At 43.4% G+C, this 21,716-nt stretch overlaps 1 protein-coding gene across 1 annotated transcript in view; it reads right to left on the bottom strand.

The window, feature by feature from the left end:
* The window catches only part of LOC126188000 (uncharacterized), a 313,519-nt gene that overhangs the window by 215,488 nt on the left and 76,315 nt on the right, over positions 1-21,716 (bottom strand). The gene's annotated exons all lie outside the window — the stretch shown is intronic.

Below are 21,716 nucleotides of genomic sequence, written 5' to 3'. Positions count from 1 at the left end.
ATAAGCCACAGCTGCAAAATACTAACACAAATTCTTTACAGACGAATGGAAAAACTAGTAGAAGCCGACCTCGGGGAAGATCAGTTTGGATTCCGTAGAAATACTGGAACACGTGAGGCAATACTGACCTTACGACTTATCTTAGAAGAAAGATTAAGGAAAGGCAAACCTACGTTTCTAGCATTTGTAGACTTAGAGAAAGCTTTTGACAATGTTGACTGGAATACTCTCTTTCAATTTCTAAAGGTGGCAGGGGTAAAATACAGAGATCGAAAGGCTCTCTACAATTTGTACAGAAACCAGATGGCAGTTATAAGAGTCGAGGGACATGAAAGGGAAGCAGTGGTTGGGAAGGGAGTAAGACAGGGTTGTAGCCTCTCCCCGATGTTATTCAATCTGTATATTGAGCAAGCAGTAAAGGAAACAAAAGAAAAATTCGGGGTAGGTATTAAAATCCATGGAGAAGAAATAAAAACTTTGAGGTTCGCCGATGACATTGGAATTTTTTCAGAGACAGCAAAGGACTTGGAAGAGCAGTTGAACGGAATGGATGGTGTCTTGAAGGGAGGATATAAGATGAACATCAACAAAAACAAAACGAGAATAATGGAATGTAGTCGAATTAAGTCGGGTGATGTTGAGGGTATTAGATTAGGAAATGAGACACTTAAAGTAGTAAAGGAGTTTTGCTATTTGGGGAGCAAAATAACTGATGATGGTCGAAGTAGAGAGGATATAAAATGTATACTGGCAATGGCAATGAAAGCGTTTCTGAAGAAGAGAAATTTGTTAACACCGAGTATAGATTTAAGTGTCAGGAAGTCATTTCTGAAAGTATTTGTATGGAGTGTAGCCATGTATGGAAGTGAAACATGGACGATAAATAGTTTGGACAAGAAGAGAATAGAAGCTTTCGAAATGTGGTGCTACAGAAGAATGCTGAAGATTAGATGGGTAGATCACATAACTAATGAGGAAGTATTGAATTGGATTGGGGAGAAGAGAAGTTTGTGGCACAACTTGACCAGAAGAAGGGATCGGTTGGTAGGACATGTTCTGAGGCATCAAGGGATCACCAATTTAGTACTGGAGGCAGCGTGGAGGGTAAAAATCGTAGGGGGAGACCAAGAGATGAATACACTAAGCATATTCAGAAGGATGTAGGTTGCAGTAGGTACTGGGAGATGAAGAAGCTTGCACAGGATAGCATGGAGAGCTGCATCAAACCAGTCTCAGGACTGAAGACCACAACAACAACAACATGCTCTACTGACACAGCGAGGTCTGTTTCACACTATGTTACGTTCCTTTTTCAATGTTTTCTGCTCATGCCTTTTATCCTACCAGACGTGGCTTTTCATGTGCTGTCCGGGCTCGTCTTTTTCCAGAGTTTTGGGGATGTTTTATTGATCGTGCACGCTTCGGATCGGATGTCCATCTGCCGGTTCATCCACGGTTTTTCCGAGGAGTGGAAACTGCCTTGGAAGTCGTGACAAATGAAGTATTAGTTTTGTAAGTACATCGCTTTACTGTCTACTTTGTTCCGTAGGCTATTGATTATTAGCGCTTTTACTTATGTATTTTCATTCTCTATGCAGATAAGAGCTGAAGATATACCTCCAGCGTATCAAATCGGTCATCATAAAGGGAAAAACATAGTAAACAGCTGTTGCGGATTTGGACTTTCACTCTGTTTAATATAGACTATTTTACCATTTTTGAATTGTTCGATTGTCCATCACATTATGTACAAGTTCTTTAGTTCCGGTTGCCCAACATATACGATTCTTTGTAAGACCCATTCGACAAAATTTCTTCCATTGCCTACCATGTTTTCTTCTCAAATGCGGTGTGTGGTTTTGGAATGCCAGCTGACCCTGCTAGTCCATCCTTATGGAGCTCCCTTAGCGTTGTTTTTGTGCTGGTAGTTTCGCGAGTGCGATGTTCAGTTCAGCACACTTTTGCAGCTCCTCTTCAATGAGCGTCCATCGCGATCACTCAACAAATACTTTCGTCATCGTTGTGGCTTAGCGGATAATGTTTTTTCGCTTTCCCTGCATGCGGTTTAAATGTTCGGTAGGGTGCCTCTTGAAACACCAAACAAATCGGCTACCTTGATTTCGGGAGCAGCCAGCATAAGAGCAATTTGCCCACGTTCAGGTTCACTAAGCTCCGACATAACGCACGGAACACTGTTCAGACCACGAGTGACGCTACCAACGTTGGCCCCGGTCGTAGTCAAATACAACAGCGCAACCTGACGGCTTGGCTAGCACCTGCATTTATGTTCAACCATGCATTTCTCGTTGTGTTTCCATATTTCTGTCCAACCCCTGTATTTCGTTTGAAAGGCGTCTATGTGATAGTGGATCAAAAGTATTGGAAAGTCTACGAAACCAAATCGGCATACTGACAAGGGAACCTCCCCATCGCACCCCCTTCAGATTTAGTTATAAGTTGGCACAGTGGACAGGCCTTGAAAAACTGAACACAGATCAATCGAGAAAACAGGAAGAAGTTGTGTGGAACTATGAAAAAAGTAAACAAAATATACAAACTGAGTAGTCCATGCGCAAGATAGGCAACATCAAGGGCAGTGTGAGCTCAGACCGCCGTGGTCCCGTGGTCAGCGTGGGCAGCTGCGGAACGAAAAGTCCCTGGTTCAAGTCTTCGCTCGAGTGAGAAGTTTAATTTTTTATTTTCAAACAATTATCAAAGTTCAGGCACTCACACACATAATCAACTTCGCTCTCCAAAATTCCAGTACATGTTCAGATTTTCTTGGACATAAGCAGGATTTGACGGTCTACACACGGAAAAATTTGAAAACGTTAAAAACATATGTTTTGTCAGAGCACAGGGAAAACTGTGCGACTGTGAAACTGTTGCATTCATTTGTTGCAGTTTATGTGACAGACTCTTATGTTTTCATCACTATTTTGGGAGTGATTATCACATCCACGAGAAAACCTAAATCGGGCAAGGTAGAAGAATCTTTTTACCCATTCGCCAAGTGTACAAGTTATGTGGATCGACAACATATTCCTGTCATGAGACGCACATGCCGTCACCAGTGTCGTATAGAATATATCAGATGTGTTTCCTGTGGAGGAATCGGTTGACCTATGACCTTGCGATCAAATGTTTTCGGTTCCCATTGCAAAGGCACGTCCTTTCGTCTTCTAATCGCACGGTTTTGCGGTGCGGTCGCAAAACACAGACACTAAACTTATTACAGTGAACAGAGACATCAATGAACGAACGGACAGATCATAACATTGCGAAAATAAACTTTTCACTCGAGGGAATACTTGAACCAAGGACCTCTCCTTCCACAGCTGCTCACGCTAGCCACGGGACCACGGCGGTCCTGAGCTCACATTCCCCTTGATGTTGCCTATAATGCGCATGGACTACTCAGTTTGTATATTTTGCTTACTTTTTTCATAGTTCCACACAACTTCTTCCTGTTTTCTCGATTGATCTGTGTTCAGTTTTTCAAGGCCTATCCACTGTCCCAACTTATAACTAAATCTGAGGGGGGTGCGATGGGGAGGTTCCCTTGTGAGGTTATCATGTCGAAGGTAACTGAGTTTCGTATAATCGACGTTTTCGAGCCCGCATCTCGTGGTCGTGCGGTAGCGTTCTCGCTTCCCACGCCCGGGTTCCCGGGTTCGATTCCCGGCGGGGTCAGGGATTTTCTCTGCCTCGTGATGGCTGGGTGTTGTGTGCTGTCCTTAGGTTAGTTAGGTTTAAGTAGTTCTAAGTTCTAAGGGACTTATGACCACAGCAGTTGAGTCCCATAGTGCTCAGAGCCATTTGAACCATTTGACGTTTTCGAAACCCATGCCGCTTTCCACGAGGCAGTGTTTCACTGGTTACATCATAATATTTGAACGAATAATATGTTCCAGAGTTATACTACATTCCCACATTCCGGGTGTTTTCTCACGTAAGATTTCAGTGGCTGAAATCTAAATGCTCAAAATTCATTTATATCGCCCATCAAGTGAATGTAGAAAGAACAAAACAGGAAGAAGGAACGTGCTGGACACACCGAGCTGCCATTATAAACGAAAAACCATTGAAAATATTAATTTGATTCATACTCACACGGCACAGTTACGAAGCACAAAAATCCACGGCATTCTAACCCAATAACAGTTGTTACGACAACTGATCGTAGGAGAAGGAAAGAGTGCGAGTGGAGGAACAGGAGAAAGGAATGAACTGAATCCGCTGTAAGGGCCAATCAAATTGGGATGGGTCTAAATCAATAAAGAAAGCGGCGAGGCAGAGGACGATGGTCGTTACTGCTGCCAGAGCCGCCCTGGGTAGGGGGTGGCGTGGGTGGGTGAGAGGGGGGGGGCGAGCCTGCTACCGTTCACCCACCACCAGCAGCGTCGCCTTCACAGCGCTTTTGGCGAGCTCCTTATCTTTATAGCGTTCCTCTGCATGCTAGACATGACTTTAAAAAAAAAAAAAACTTATCTATCCACTGCTTATGCTATTTACAAGTTTACTCTACTGCCCTAGAGTATCAAAGACGTCAGAAATTCATAGGCAATACAAATCTATTCCGTTGATAGCAGTGTAGTTTCTATTTTCATTCCCAACTTGATGATTTTTTCATACATCAGTAAATATTTCAGATGAGACACTAAACTAACTGATCACTAAACTTAATTTCAACGGGACTATTATAAACAGAATTAAAACATGCTGCAGGGGCAGAAGAGGTGTTGGCAACGTCGTTTCAGGGCTTGGGTGGTTATCGTCGTGTAGGTGTAACGTCGTGTGCAACCCGAGTTTAAGGGTAGCGGTTTTGATTGGTAATAAAATCTTCGGTCTCAAGTTAGAGCCCTAGTACGGCTTAAATTTAAAATAAAAATCATCAGCATTGGCGGCCGAAGATTTCCGGCGTAACAAGTCACCTCATTCCGCCAACGGCCTTGTCAAAGAGGGCGAAGCATCGGACAGAGGTTCAGGTCCTTAGCTTGCCTTTAGGATGGGAAACTGCCCCTAAAGATGGAAGAATCAGCACTGATTAGTGGCATGAGGATGCAAAACGCAATGGAGACCACTGTATTAAGAACTCATAATGTGTATCCACAGGACATGTGGCCTATAACTGAAAAAGTGTCATGACGATCTCTCCATTCGCAAAAGATTCCGGAATATTCCCCACTCGGATCTCTGAGAGGGGAGTGCAAAGGAGGAGGTGACCATGTGAAAATGATTGAATAACCAACGAAAGGAAAACGTTATATGAGTCAGAGCGAGGAATGTTACAAGTCTGAACCTCGTAGGAGAGCTAGAAAACCTGAAAAGGGAAATGCTAAGTTTCATTCTAGATACAGTAGGGGTCACTATAGTGAAATGGAAAGAAGATAAGGATTTCTGGTCAGATGACTGTAGGGTAATATCAACAGCAGCACAGAATTGTACAACGAGAGTAGCATTCGTTATGAACAGGAAGGTAGGACAGACAGTGTGTTAGTGTGGACAGTTCATTTATAGCGTTTTTCTCATCAGAATTACTAGCAAAACAACATCGACAACTACAAATAATGTATACAGGCCACCGTCGCTAGCCGAAAATGAGGAGGTACAGAAAGTATATGACCACGTTGAACGGCTAGTTCAGTACGTCAAGAAAAATGGAAGTCTAATACTCATAGGGGACTAAATGTGGTTGTAGGAAAGGATTGCGGGAGAATATGGGCTTGGTACTAGAAATGAGAGAGGAGTAACACTAACTGAGTTCTGTAATAAATTTCAGCTAGTAACAGCGAATATAGTGTTCAGGAATCACAAGAGGCGGAGGGATACTTGGAATAGACATGGAGATACAGAAGATTTCAGTCAGATTACAACATCGTCAGACAGAGATTTCCAAATAAGGTACTGGATTGTAAGGCGTACCCAGGAACAGATATAGACTCAGATCACAATGTGGTAGTGATGGAGAATAGGCTGAAGTTTAGGCGATTAGTTAGAGAGAATCAGTTCGCAAAGAAGTGGGATACAGAAGTATTTAGTAATGTAGAGAGATGCTTGAGGTTCTCAAAGGCCATTGATAACCCAACAAGGAGTAGTTCAGTAGGGAGTCCAGATGAAGAGGAATGATCATCTCTAAAAAGGGCAATCCCAAAAATTGAAAGGAGAAACATAGTTACAAGGAAGGTAATTGCGAAGAAACCTCGGGTAACAGAAGAAAACCTTCAGTTGATTTGTGAAAGAAGGAAGTACAAAAATGTTCAGGGAAATTCGGAAATACAGAAATGCAAGTCTCTGAGAAATGAAAGAAATAGGAAGTAAAGAAAGACTAAGGCGATAAAGTTGCATGAAAAATGTGAAGAAATGGAAAAAGAAATGATTGCCAAAGAAATGGTTCAGCATGTAGGAAAGTGAAAACAACCTTCGGTGAATTTAAACCCAAGGGTGGAAACATTAAGAGTGCAATGGGAATTCGACTGTTAAATGCAGAGGAGAGAGAGGATAGTTGGAAAGACTACGTCGAACGTCTCTGTGAGGGAGAAGATTTGTCTGATGTAATACACTCCTGGAAATTGAAATAAGAACACCGTGAATTCATTGTCCCAGGAAGGGGAAACTTTATTGACACATTCCTGGGGTCAGATACATCACATGATCACATTGACAGAACCACAGGCACATAGACACAGGCAACAGAGCATGCACATTGTCGGCACTAGTACAGTGTATATCCACCTTTCGCAGCAATGCAGGCTGCTATTCTCCCATGGAGACGATCGTAGAGATTCTGGATGTAGTCCTGTGGAACGGCTTGCCATGCCATTTCCACCTGGCGCCTCAGTTGGACCAGCGTTCGTGCTGGACGTGCAGACCGCGTGAGACGACGCTTCATCCAGTCCCAAACATGCTCAATGGGGGACAGATCCGGAGATCTTGCTGGCCAGGGTAGTTGACTTACACCTTCTAGAGCACGTTGGGTGGCACGGGATACATGCGGACGTGCATTGTCCTGTTGGAATAGCAAGTTCCCCTGCCGGTCTAGGAATGGTAGAACGATGGGTTCGATGACGGTTTGGATGTACCGTGCACTATTCAGTGTCCCCTCGACGATCACCATTGGTGTACGGCCAGTGTAGGAGATCGCTCCCCACACCATGATGCCAGGTGTTGGCCCTGTGTGCCTCGGTCGTATGCAGTCCTGATTGTGGCACTCACCTGCACGGCGCCAAACACGCATACGACCATCATTGGCACCAAGGCAGAAGCGACTCTCATCGCTGAAGACGACACGTCTCCATTCGTCCCTCCATTCACGCTTGTCACGACACCACTGGAGGCGGGCTGCACGATGTTGGGGCGTGAGCGGAAGACGGCCTAATGGTGTGCGGGACCGTAGCCCAGCGTCATGGAGACGGTTGCGAATGGTCCTCGCCGATACCCCAGGAGCAACAGTGTCCCTAATTTGCTGGGAAGTGGCGGTGCGGTCTCCTACGGCACTGCGTAGGATCCTACGGTCTTGGCGTGCATCCGTGCGTCGCTGCGATCCGGTCCCAGGTCGACGGGCACGTGCATCTTCCGCCGACCACTGGCGACAACATCGATGTACTGTGGAGACCTCACGCCCCACGTGTTGAGCAATTCGGCGGTACGTCCACCCGGCCTCCCGCATGCCCACTATACGCCCTCGCTCAAAGTCCGTCAACTGCACATACGGTTCACGTCCACGCTGTCGCGGCATGCTACCAGTGTTAAAGACTGCGATGGAGCTCCGTATGCCACGGCAAACTGGCTGACACTGACGGCGGCGGTGCACAAATGCTGCGCAGCTAGCGCCATTCGACGGCCAACACCGCGGTTCCTGGTGTGTCCGCTGTGCCGTGCGTGTGATCATTGCTTGTACAGCCCTCTCGCAGTGTCCGGAGCAAGTATGGTGGGTCTGACACACCGGTGTCAATGTGTTCTTTTTTCCATTTCCAGGAGTGTAGAAGAAGAATCAGGAGTCGATTTAGAAGAGACGGGGGATCCAGTATTGGAATCACAATTTAAAAGAGCTTTGGAAGACTTAAGATCAAATAAGGGAGAAGGAATTGTTAACATTCCATCCGAATCTCTCTAAAATCAATGGGGGAAATGTCAATAAAATGGCTATTCAGCATGGGCAGTAGAATTTATGAGTCTGGCGAAATGCCGGCCGCGGTGGTCTCGCGGTTGAGGCGCTCAGTCCGGGGCCGCGCGACTGCTACGGTCGCAGGTTCGAATCCTGCCTCGGGCATGGATGTGTGTGATGTCCTTAGGTTAGTTAGGTTTAAGTAGTTCTAAGTTCTAGGGGACTGATGACCACAGTAGTTAAGTCCCATAGTGCTCAGAGCCATTTGAACCATTTGAACCATTTGATCTGGCGAAATACCATCTGATTTTCGGAAAAATATTATCCACATAATTCCGAAAGTCGGAAGAGTCTCAAGTGCGAGAATTATCGCGCAATCAGCTTAACAGCTCATGCAGGCAACTGGCTGAGAATAATAATATACAGAAGAATGGAAAAGAAAAGTGAGGATGTGTTAAATGACGATCAGTTTAACTTTAGGAAAGGTATAGGCAGCAAAGAGGCAGTTCTCACGTTGCAGTTGATAATGAAAGCAAGATTAAAGAAAATTCAATACACGTTCATAGGATTTGTCGAACCGCAAAAAGCGTTAGGCAGTGTCAAATGGTGCAAGATGTTCGAAAATCTGAGGAAAATAGGGGTAAGCCATAGGGAGAGACGAGTGATATACAATATGTACAACAGCGAAGAGGGAATAATAAGAGTGGAAGACCAAGAAAGAAGTAATTTAACCAGTGATAAAAGTCAAGTTGTGTGGCGTTGACGCCAGTGTCAAGATTTTGTGTATTTGAAATGATTACATGTTTTACGCATGTAATGTTCCTCAAACATGTGTCCGTGGGACACTGATGCGTGCAGATATTCAGCGTGTGCTGGTAGTAGAACTACGCTCCACTATTTCAACAATGTGTTATCGTTCCTGGACAACTTGTTGAATTACGCGTTCAGGACAAAAATGTGCTGAAAACTCTGGTAAACACTCTACGATCAAGTATTCGATATGTCGGAAAGCGCCGACGGAATTCTTCGACAGCAGCGCGATCACTAACATTGTAGCAGCCATAAATATGAAGCATTATATGCATATTCTTTATGAGAATAGATGTGTGGCATTTTAGCCAGTAGGTGTACGTACACAGTTAAACGATACTTGTCTGTCAAACACTTACGATCCCTCCCTCACAACACGCCATGGACAACCGCGCGTTCAACAGGCTAGTTTAATAGCAGAGAGAGCAACGAGGTAGCTTCGACTAGAATAAAACATCAATGAGATTGTGTGGTAGGACACATGCGTGCTCGCCACTAGCCCGAAAACAAAGTACAGGGTGATTATAATTAAAGTTAAACTTTCAAAACGCTGTAGAAATAACACCACTGGTCAGAATGACGTCAAATATCAACGGAATATGCAAACGTGTAGTGCACGGAGAACAGCCCGAACATTGGACATACCCGTGAGCACGGTGCATAAAATCCGACGCAACGTCCTTTGCTCTCCATTCAAAACTACCCATGGGCACGAGTTGCTTTCCGTTGACCTGCCAGCAAGAGAGACCTTTGTTCAGAATTTCTTGCTCGCGTGGAAGTGGACAATGATTGGCCGTGGAAGATTTTTTGGACAGACGAAGCCCACTTCCTTCTGACAGGATATGTCAATACACAGAATTATCGAATATTGGCAATGGAAAATGCACAGGCAGATCAGCCAGTACCACTCCATCCTGCAAAGGTACTGTGTGGTGCTGGTTTACGGCATCATTTATCATACGGCCATATTTTTTCGAAGAGACAGAAGCTTCCGGTCCTGTTAACTGTACCGTCACTGGTAAGCGCTGATAGTGTCTTCTGTGCAACCACGTCATTCCAGCTGTCCCACAGCGTGGATGTGTGGATAGGATCGCTTTTATGCAAAATGGTGCACCTCCGCACAGTGCAAATACAGTTAAGCAGCTGCTGAAGCGCCATTTCGGGAATGCTAGAATTATCAGCCGCCATTTCCCTACAGCCTGGTCGTCCCGGCCACTCGATCTTAAATCCGTGTGACTTCTGGCTATGGGGCTGAAGGATGTTGTCTTCAGTATTCCGATTGCAAACTTAGCTGCATTGAAGGCACGCATTGGGCAACACATTATGAACGTGACCCCAGAAAAACTCCGATCAGTAGTGGAACATGCTGTTTCTCGATTTCAACTTGTTGCACAAAACGTTGGACAGCATACTGAACATGTTTCGCGCCAGTCACACGGAAATTAATAATCAGATTTGATTTTGATTGGTGCATTTCATGCGGTTTTTTTTCTTCAGGACAATTAAAAACCGATGTGATTGATGCTTTTTGTACGGTTTTTGGCCTCAGGGCAATTAAAAACCGATTTTTCCCAGCCCATGAGATACGAACTTGACGTGTTGGATGGGCTTACTCAACTAACAGTATTGCACCGGTATACCCATGCACACGGAATAGTATAGTTTATTTAACGTCAAACATACACCTTAGACATTGTTGTATGATTCATTTGTCATTTGTAGTCGACCGCTATTAAGTTTGTGATTCTTACAGCGCCATCTATTGCTACATTTTGTAGCTATTTATTTTTCTTCTGCCATACTTTTCCCCCTTCTCTGACAACATTCCGTTGATACTTGACGTCATTGTGACAAGTGGTGTTATTTCTACAGCGGGTTGAAAGTTTAACTTTAATCATAATCACCCTGTACATTAAATGTGTTGTATCTCGTAAACACTCGGAACAGGCCATATTTCCATTTGAAGTTGTTTTGTTTCCTATGAGCGTTGCCGTCATATCCCTGAGTACTGACCGTTCCTCCTGGGACAACCTATTTTGAGCAGGGTAAGTGTGAGCTGTCAGCCAATCCCTTGAATGTATACACATTCTTAGTCTCTTGCACGGTCAGTTTCTGTCCTGGATACAGTAAATTGGATTGGCTTTGCGGTAAGGGAAATAAAGCACGGAACTGTTACCAACTACTGTACTTCAACGAAGCTGGGTTAGTAGTTCAAGAACAATACACTTCTGTGGCTATCGAAGCAATTGCCGAATTAATCAAAATGTCAAATATTTCATATAACGCAGAAGACTACATTCGAAGTGATGACTTTCCGTCGACTCACTCCACTTTTCCTTCAACAACAGATTTCATAGAAATCCGCAACACAGAAGATGATTAGGAAGAAACAAAGGAAGAAGAAGAGTAACAAAATGTTATCCTAGGAAAATTTATACTCGTGAAGAAGCTGTTGCATGCATAAACTATGTTATCCAATTTGAAGCCCGCACAATTTCTCCCAAGCTGTTGGGACTATTGCATAATGCAGAAAATTGCGTAGAAAAAACTATTTTGAACACGGAATTCAAACAGTTTTCCACCTTGATATGTGGCGGAAACTTGAAAGGCAACGCAAATAAATACGAGAATGATATGTGTGCACAGGCAACAATAACCAAATTTACCAGTTAGAGTAAAAATACAGAAATGCCATTTTATTTATAAGTCAGTGCAGAAATATAGTGTTCTATTGTACAATATACACTAAATGAACAACTGCTGTGCAGGAGTGAAGGTACGTAAATACGTGCATAAGTAGAAATCTGTATTTTTGTGCATGATACTTGACAAATTTTATGTAACCTAGTAATTTCTGTGTAATCCGGAAACTTGTCTAATCTGGAAAATTATTTTAGTCCCACGCGATTTCGTACTGAGCAAGTTTTACTGTAGCAGCACCTATGAGACTGATAATGCCTATACGCGGTAAATCTTTTATTTTCCGTAAGGGTCACCGAAGACTAAAGTGTGGTGCCAGATAGTAAAATGGGAATATTGTTGCCACTAAAAATATTTCATAGGCTGGTAAGTCGTCAGTTTTCCGCGTAACGTAACTCCAAATTCAGTGTTTTTAAGGACACAAGGAAGTCGTTTTGCAGTGCCATCATAGATTAAGTTACATAAAAAAGGGGAATCGACAGTACAATCGAGTGCAGTAATAAATTAGAAAAGTTGGTGGTGGATTTCCCTACTCCTCTTACAATAAAAAGAGAAAATAGCAAGGTGTGACACTTGTAAATGAGCAAAATTCACATTTAGTTATCATTTCAAAGCGTTAACCAGTGTTATTCGCAAATATCGAATGCTAAATAGCATTATACCTATGAAACACACGAGAAAAATCCACAGGACTTCAGTACACTATCGCCTTTCTTGCTAGTTTGATGTGGACCGCCGCGGGACTCTATTGCCAGCCTCTCCGTCTCAGAATAGCACTTGCAACCTACGTCCACAATGTTTTGTTGTATGTATTCCAATATTTACATTCCCTTCCTTTCTCTACCGTCTGCGGCTCCCTCCAGCACCACTGAAGTTATTCACTGTTGTCAACATGTGTCCTATCATCCTGTCTCTCCCTCTTTTCAAAGTTTTCTCCCCTATATTAAGGTTGATAAAATTCTCATTTCCTTTCTGTTCACGAAAATTTTAGCATTCTTCTAAAGCATCACAGCTGAAATACTTCGATTCTATTTTCCAGTTCACGATTAACTTTTAAACACTGATGTGCTACAAACGTACTTTCTGAAGAGTATCATTTGTAGCTTAGTGTCAATAATTGGTACTAATACTCTTTTGGTCACGAAAGCCCTCTGCCTAACCTAGATTGTTTTTTACGTCCCCCATGCTTTATCCGTCAAGTGCTACTACATGTTGCACCAAGATAGCACAGTTCATACACTACGTCTTCTGCGCGTTCCCCAGTTTTCAAGTTAAGATTCTCGTTATTCTCATTTCTACTAATCTTAATTACAGGACTTCCGTCTTTCTACGGTTCATGCCGAGAACATGGTGTGTACTCATTCGTGTTGATCGCATAGAAAGGGTCCTGGAGTTCTTCCACAGTTCATCCTGAACTCTAATCCAACTCCTGAAATATTTTTGTTTTATTTTCGTCTTCGATTTTTAGGTTGAACAGTAGGGGGAGAGACTGCAGTCCTGTCTTACATATTTCTTAATGCAATAATTTCGTTTCTGGTCTTCCATTCTAATCTCTCCTTGTTGGTTTACATACTGTAAAGTACCCGTCTTTCCCTATACTTTCGCCAATTTTTCTTAAAATTTTGAGCATCTTAATCCATTTTGCATTGTCGGAAGCTTTTTATAGTTCAACAAATATTGTTAAAAACGTCTCGATCTTTACTACGTTTTTGTTTTGTTATTAAGTGCAACATTAGAATTGACTCTCTGGTGCTTTTACATTTCCTAAAACTAAAATTATCATCTAACAGACCTAAATTTTCTGTTTAATATTCTTGACAGGAATTTGGATGCAAGATTGTTAAGTTAATTACACGATAGCTCCCACAATTGTCTACCGTTACTGTCTTCGGGGTTGTGTGGATGGTATTTTCCGGAAGTTTACTACAGAAACCAATAGTCATTTGTTTACATGTCCCTACAATGATTTTAGCAATTGCAGATGAATGTTACAGGAATGTTATCTACGCCTCCCGTCTCATTCTAACGCAAGTCTTCCAAAAGTCTATTAACTCTCACGCTAACCCTGGATTGCCTATGTCTTCCATATCGACTTCTATTTCTTGTTGTGTCGCTGTCTATAATGACATTCGTAATCTACGGAGATCTTAAGAACAAACCTGACGTCGCACCGTAGCCACATGATTTTGGAAACAATGCATGTTGGTGACAAAAATTCTGTTCTGCGCGTGTACTCGTTCAGTGCGTACATCGTACTCTGTGCGTGCAGGACGAGAGCGTAGAGGCGCTGTGCTGCGCTCCTTGGCAACAGGAATCGATGCGGCACCTTAGCGAGCACGCCCACCTCCAGCAGACAGATGAATGGCGCCTCTCCACAGAGAGCTGGCGTCGCCCCGGCGCGGCGCCCTGCAGCTACCAGCCGGCAGGGAGCCTCTCTCGCTGTGTGCGTGTGCAGCGCCCACAGCGTCTGATGAATGGGCGGACACACCTACTGCTCACCTGCTCTCATCTCGTAGCCACTGCCCTTTCTCAAAAGCACATACGATGCTGGCCGTAAAACACTGCCTCTCTGAGTGGCCACTGATATCTAAAATTTCTTCGGACTCGGGAGAGGTGACAAAGAGAGAGAGATAAAAGGTAAAAAGCCACTGTAAAACAGCCCTATTTCAGAAAAAGACGTGTTTTCTCTGTGTAGTAACTACACTGAAGACCCAAAGAAACTGCTATACCCGCCTAATATCGTGTAGGGCCCCCTCGACTTTGCAGAAGTGCCACAACACGACGTGGCATGAACTCGACAAATGTCTAGTGCTGGAGGGAATTGACACCAGGAATCCTGCACGGCTTTCCATAAATCCATAAGAGTACTAGGAGGTGGAGATTTCTTCTGAACAGCACATTGCAAGGCATCCCAGATATGCTCAATAATGTTCATGTCTAGGGAGTTTGACGGCCAGTGGAAGTGTTTAAACTCAGAAGAGTGTTCCTGGAGCCAACTCTGTAGCAATTCTGGACGTGAGGGTTGTCGCACTGTCCTGCTGCAATTGCCCAAGTCCGTCAGAATGCACAATAGACATGAATGGATGCAGTTGATCATACTAGATGCTTGCGAACGTGTTACCTGTCAGAGTTGTACCTAGACGTATCAGGGATCTCATATCACTCCAACTGCACATGCCCCACATAATTACAGTGTCTCCACCAGCTTGAACAGTCCCCTGCTGACATGCAGGGTCCTTGGATTCATGTCTTCATATCCATACACGTCCATCCGCTCGATACAATTTGAAGCGAGACTCGGTCGACCACAAAACATGTTTCAAGTCGTTAACAGACAATGTCGGTGTTGACGGGCTCAGGCGAGAGATAAGGCTTTGTGTCGCCCAGTCATAGAGGGTACACGAGTGGGCCTTCGACTTCGAAGGCCCATACCGACGATGGTTCGTTAAATGATTCTCACGCTGAACTTGTTGATGGCACAGCATCGAAACTGCAGCAATTTGAGGAAGGGTTGCACTTCTGTCACGCTGAACGATTCTCTTAAAGTCGTCGCTGGTCCCGTTCTTTCAGGATCTTTTTCCGGCCGCAGCGATGTCGGGGATTCGATGTTTTACTGGGTGGCTGATATTCTCGGTACTCGTGAAATGGTCGTACGGGAAAATCCCCACTTCATCGCTACCTCGGAGATGATGTATGCCATCGCTCCTGCGAAGACTATAACACCACGTTCAAACTCACCTAAATATTGATAACCTGCCATTGTAGCAGCTGCGCCAGACAGTTGTCTTATATAGGCGTTGCCGACTGCAGAGCTGTATCCTGCCTGATTACATGTCTCTGTATTTGAATACACACGCCTATACCTGTATTTCTTTTTTTGGCGTTTTAGTGTATAAGCATTACCCGGTTCTAACCAGGCAGAGTTAAAATATTGAATAAAATATTTAGGTGTTACCCGAGAACAGTCCTTGGGTAGATGAGTACAGTATTTATGCCTGGATGGTGTTGGGCGCTCCGTACTCAGTCCGCACCCAGCAGTACGGGAAGTAAGATTCCTTCAGGCTGACACTGTGAGTTAACGAGCAATGCGCTCTCATTTAAACATATGGCCGGAAGAGTCAGCCTACAGAAATTGTGAAACGAACCCTGTCGTCGAGGACCATGTGCCACAAAGGGCGCAAATTGACCACGAGACGGGGAAAATCACACGCGTCTACTGTTTATTGAGGCTTAAGTGCTGTAGTATGCGAGGGAGACAGACGAGAACCTACGTCATAGGAAATCCCAGTAGAAACTGTTTGTGGCTGAGGAGACGTAACAGTGTTAAATATGGCGGACCTAAGATCAGCTATAAAGGGAAACATTTATGGAAACTACAGTATTTAATTCTGTAGGAATGCAGGGAATTAAGCCACCATTATTTTAATCTACAATCCTTCATAAATTATCGTGGTGATCTCAATAAAACTTGAATAATGATCACATCTGTAATAGTTTAGGATTTACTTTAAAGTGAAATTAACAAGTTTTGTAACAAAGACCTGAATGCTAAAATATGAACGCTTTAGTCGATCTTATCGGTCGATATTTCATATAGAAGCGCATCATTAAAATGACAACCGTTGTAAATATCAACTCTGTAACTTTAATTGTTTAAAAGATATATCAGTATTTACAGTTAAGCATCAGTTCATCATTTCCTTCACACAAATCACATTGAACGATGACAGCAGACACTTCATTGAATCATTAGATAACAGAATATTTGTTGTTAAGTTTAGTGCATAAGAGATATTTTTGTTCTTTATTTATTTGTCAGTAAGCACATTTGTGCAAGGCTACTGGCCGTGGCATTGAAAGCTAAGAAGGAAATTGTGTTGGTTTTATACAAAATAATTTAATGTTTATTACGTAATGGATATTATTGTTACTTTATTTAGAACGTGAAAGTGATCAAGCTTTGATTATTCAAATATGTTAAAATGTAAAATAATGTAGAATAAGCTGTAGCCAATGAGATGGACGGCCTCAGGGAAGGGAACTGCCCTAGTCAGTTGAGCGACGATATTCGGCGCGCGGGAAACGCGGCTGGGGACGGGCTGGGGGAGTGCTGGTGCAGACGCGAAAGCGGACAGTTCTGGTCTATACACGAAAGGATACAGTTCCGATTGAGATGCGAAAGTGGACAGTCGGTCTTCAGGCAGCTAGGAAGTGAAACGAGTTTGAAAATATCTCGTTGTGTGGTATCGCGGGACTTAGTCTCTGAGCGGTGAGCAGCCGCGCGCCTGCTGTGATAACTTGTATTTCGCGATGAGATTGTGAATGATCGAACTGTGTTAAATGGATATACGCTCGAGTGTAACAGTAACTCTAAAAAATGGTTCAAATGGCTCTGAGCACTATGGGACTTAACTACTGTGGCCATCAGTCTCCTAGAACTTAGAAATACTTAAACCTAACTTACCTAAGGACATCACACACATCCGTGCCCGAGGCAAGATCCTGATATATTTTACGAAAAAAGCCTTCGGATGTTTCAGTGATTTTTTGCAACTCATTTATCAACACAATTTTTCCGAATAGTTTGTGTGTCGCAGCTTTTCGGCAAAACCTTGCGCCCTTTCATCTCCAAAAATTTAGGCTATTATATTCACACGTTTTTAGTAGCTGCCAGCTGGTGGTGCATTTTGAGCATGTGGTTATTTTGTCACACAAGTCGATTTCCTAATGGCAGACAACGTTTGATGAAAATATCTCGGTAATATTTCAAAGACACCTCTCATTGAGCACATGTTATCTCTTAAGTCTTGGAGCGCTTTACTTGTATTCAGTGAGTCGAAAGATTTCGTGTAGGTCAGTATGCATTCGTGACAAATGATGACCACGCACTGCCCTTGTTTATTTGTCAACAAGCCGATGATCTTGTGATGTCACATACCGGGAGTTATATGTAACAGTAATAATAGTCCGAAATGTACTGGTTGTCAGCAATTTGTAAGTGCAGCCGCAAGTTCCTGTGATGCGAGGATGAACGCTCTGGGCGAATTCCCGCCATAATGAAGTTGATTAAAAACGAATTTCCTGCGCTGCTAGGTGCCTCTAGAAATTTTATGCCAGCTTATTGTTTGCTGCAACGGCCATGCTGCAGTGGATACACGGGTTCCCGTCAGATCACCGAAGTTAAAGCGCTGTCGGGAGTGGCCGGCACGTGGATGGGTGACCATCCTGGCCGCCATGCGCTTTTGCCATTTTTCGGGGTGCACTCAGCCTCGTGATGCCAATTGAGGAGCTACTCGACCGAATAGTAGCGGCTCCGGTCAAAGAAAACCACCATAACGACCGGGAGAGCGGTGTGCTGACCAAACGCCCCTCCCATCCGCATCCTCAGCTGAGGATGACACGGCGGTCGGATGGTCCCGGTGGGCCACATGTGGCCTGATGACGGAGTGCTTTTCTTGTCTACAGTTGGTCGTGTTGACTGGGCACCCAGTTTATGAACGGGGATTACTTTAAATTATGTTAACAACATGTAATACATCAAATTCTAATTGACTCGGGACGAAATAATGATGAGTTGTCAGCGACGATATCCTAGCTGAACTACGATGAAAAAACTCGAGTCTTCGAAGACAATGTCGACTCAAAATTTTCAAGAATGTTGTGATAATCTTTTCATCGTGTCGGAAGTCTTGGTCACGCAAGTCTTTCTCATAATGAGCAAGACATATAAAAATTCTAAATACGCAAAAAATTAGGGTGGGTAGTAGGGACAGAGAATCAAGTGAAATTCTTCTTCATTATCCGAAAATTACCTTGAGTCTCTAATCAGAGAAAAGATTCGTGAAGACAACAATTAGACCTCCTGGTGACAAACAAACTCAATATTTTCCAATCAGCATGGAACAGGGAATTAGTGATCATAAGCCCGTTATTCCATCACTGAATACAGCTGTAAATAGGAATGCAAAGAAAGGTAAGAAGGTTTTCTGTTTAGCAAAAGCGAAAAGAGACAGATTTCCGATTACCAGTCATACCAAAACGCAAATTTCATCTCCAGCATTGAAAATGTGGAGCATCAGTGGAAAAAGTTCAAGAACATAGTGCAATCAGCTTTCGACAGGTATGTGCCGTGTAAAGTTGTGGAGGATGGAAAAGACCAACAGTCGTTCGGAAACCATGCTAGAAAGCTGCTATGAAAGCAAAGAGAGCGTTACTGCAAGTTTAAACTTAACCAAAGCCTAAGAGTCAAACGGAAACCAAACGAAGCCCAAATTAGCGTAACGAGGACTGTGTGTGAAGATTTAAGTGAATTCTAAAGCAAAATTTTGTCGACCGAGTTGACAGAAAATCCTAAGAAGTTTTCGTCTTATGTTAAATCAGTAAACGGATCGAAGATCTCTGTCTACATACTCTGCGACAGTAATGGCATTGCAACAGAGGATGACACAGAAAAGGCCGAAATACTAAACGTCTCGCTCAAAACTGTTTCACAGAGGCAGGTACCACTGTAGTTCCTGCGTCAAATCCTAGCACGAACGACAGAAGAATAGATATCGAAATAAGTGAACAAGGGATAGAAAAACAACTGAAATCACTCAACAGAGCAAATGCCATTGGAGTTGACGGGACGGGACACCAGTTCGATTCCAAACGGAGCATGTGAAAGAACTTGTCCCTTTTCTAGCATTGTCAACTGTGCTACAATCTTCGACCTTACCACTAGTCTGGGCTGTTACGAAATGTATCAGAATTGCTCGTTTCAAACTCGTCCTGATTCTGTGTATTTTCACTTACTCTGAAAGACGGAAATACTCGTCCGTTTATATGATCTGGAACATTACTGAGATGCTCAGCCTTATTTTTTATAGTCTCGGTATCATTAACAGCAACTGAATTACTTTCAGCTGGTGTGGCACCGTTTGATTACGCTTCTCCACATATTCCTCCTACGAGATCAGAAAATCAAGGTTTCCATTCAGATTAATAGGACATGTATTGAGACATTAGGGAATAAATTCATGGTACCAGAGGGAGCTCTAGAGGATAGGAAATGGAGAGGAGGATAGAGTTTGGAATACATCCAACAAATAATTGAGGACATAGGTGGAAAATGCTACGTCTTAGATCGACAAGGTTGGCACAGGAGAGAGATTCGTGGCGGACCGCATCGAACCAATTAGAAGATAGATAACACGGAATTTTCATCTGGGATGGGCCTGTTTAACGTAATCGTTTCCATTGCATATGAAGCATGCTGCTAGCTGCCCCATGTGTGTAGCAATGGATTTTTTAACTTTTATTTGCTATATCTGCATTGTAGCGTGCGATGAGTTGGAAATTGTAGTCGGTCAGGGACTGCGTCCGGACGACGAGTACAAAGATCTGTGCATCTTGAATGAATTTACATCAATTTATGACGTATAGAGCTTCGCACTCGTGCAATGTTGGTGTATTTCTAGAGCGAAAAGGCCTGTTTTTGACGATGACATGCATACATGTCGAAGGATTGCACGCAGGTGCTGAAGCAGAATCTTTTGCAGTACCACTTGAAACTGGACCAAAGGACAAAGCTGCAATTGTGAAATTAATAATTTCTACAGTCAGCAACGAATTAAACGTCCATCAAAGAATTCTACGTGGCTGTGATCTCCGACCATGCATTACCACAATCCCCTGCGCTACTGGAAGTAATGAATTCCCACCCATTCCGTCTCTTTCTTTTCCCATTCCCTAATTCGGATAACTGTCAGGATTGACGATCGGGGGACGCCTTGTGTGGACTTTGTTTACATTCACTGGCCAATAATCGTGTGAAAAGGGATGACGTGTTCCGTTGGACGCGGGCAGCTAAGGGACGAGGCACCAAAGCTTCTCTCTCTTGGATGCTGGCTCCCCATCATCTAACATGGTGCTCTACTGCAGTCCTACGTTGTCCTCTGGACTTTGACCGTAGCGGCCGCTTTCCAAGCAGCTGGTTGCTTCCCTGGGAGCCCGACAAAGGTACCAGTACACCCATGAAATACGCACTCGTACAGTAAGTTAGAGCTAAATTTGAAATAGTAAGTCAATTCGTTAGTATTAAGCTGCTCTCCGTCTACTTGATCTCTATTATGTTTCATGTAGGTAGTTACGCAGTTCCGAATTTCAAGAGCAGTTGGCCCCACGTTTCCTTGTTAGTTTCAGTTTCATAGTGTTTTTCTGGGAATAGGTTTCCGTTCTGTTTCACACAGTAAAATGTAAAGACTGCCACTTTTCGAGTTGTGAACCTATGTAATTGACGCTAGATGATACGGCACTAGTAGCATATAACTTGAAAACACTGGCTGCAGCATACTGCGACCGCTGAAGCGGATCTAACTGTTTGTGAACGACTCAGGAACGGCCTCCGCAGATTAATTTGGAATATAGGAAGCCCTTTAGGCGCAGTTTCCCACGCCAAGGACAAGAGAGTGCCCTGAACCTCTTCCGCTCTTCCATCCTCATTGGCAAGGCCATAGACAGAGCGAGGATGACTTATTGTTTCGGAAGTCTTTGGCGGCCGTTGCTGACGATTTTTATTCAAAGTTTAAGCAGAGCTGGGTTCGACCCGGAACCAATGACGTTCTGATTATTTTCTGATTATTTATCACTAGAGCACAGGAGTCTTCACATCAGCATCACTCTATCACAACACCAACAATTAAATCGTAGTTTGCAACGTCACAGAAGCGCCTGTGACTTGGAAGGCTTTCAAATCCGACGTATTCAGAGCGACATTAATTCAAATTCGTTGAAGAAATTTTGAATTGTTTTCCTTACACTAATTTAACTTCATTCAGCTTTTGTTTGTAACTATTATTTGACTTCACTTAAATATCTGATGAAGTTCTTCTATTCATTCGTTTAAAATTTCAAGCGCACCTGCTGAATAATTTTAGGTGTTTCCCAATCCTAAAAACCTGCTCAGCACGTATTAGTCAAAGGAATAAAGAAAATCATTTTTAATGTAATCCATTTGTGCTCCACAATTTCTTCCACAGAACTGAATATTTGATACTGACTACTCACCACGAAATTTGTATCATGTCACTCTTCCTACCTAAAAATATTTCTCTAAGTT

Source organism: Schistocerca cancellata, chromosome 5 (genome assembly GCF_023864275.1).
Source record: "Schistocerca cancellata isolate TAMUIC-IGC-003103 chromosome 5, iqSchCanc2.1, whole genome shotgun sequence".
Lineage (NCBI taxonomy): Eukaryota > Metazoa > Arthropoda > Insecta > Orthoptera > Acrididae > Schistocerca > Schistocerca cancellata.
The sequence above is the reverse complement of the archived record's forward strand: the minus strand, read 5'-3'. Positions and strand labels throughout refer to the sequence as shown.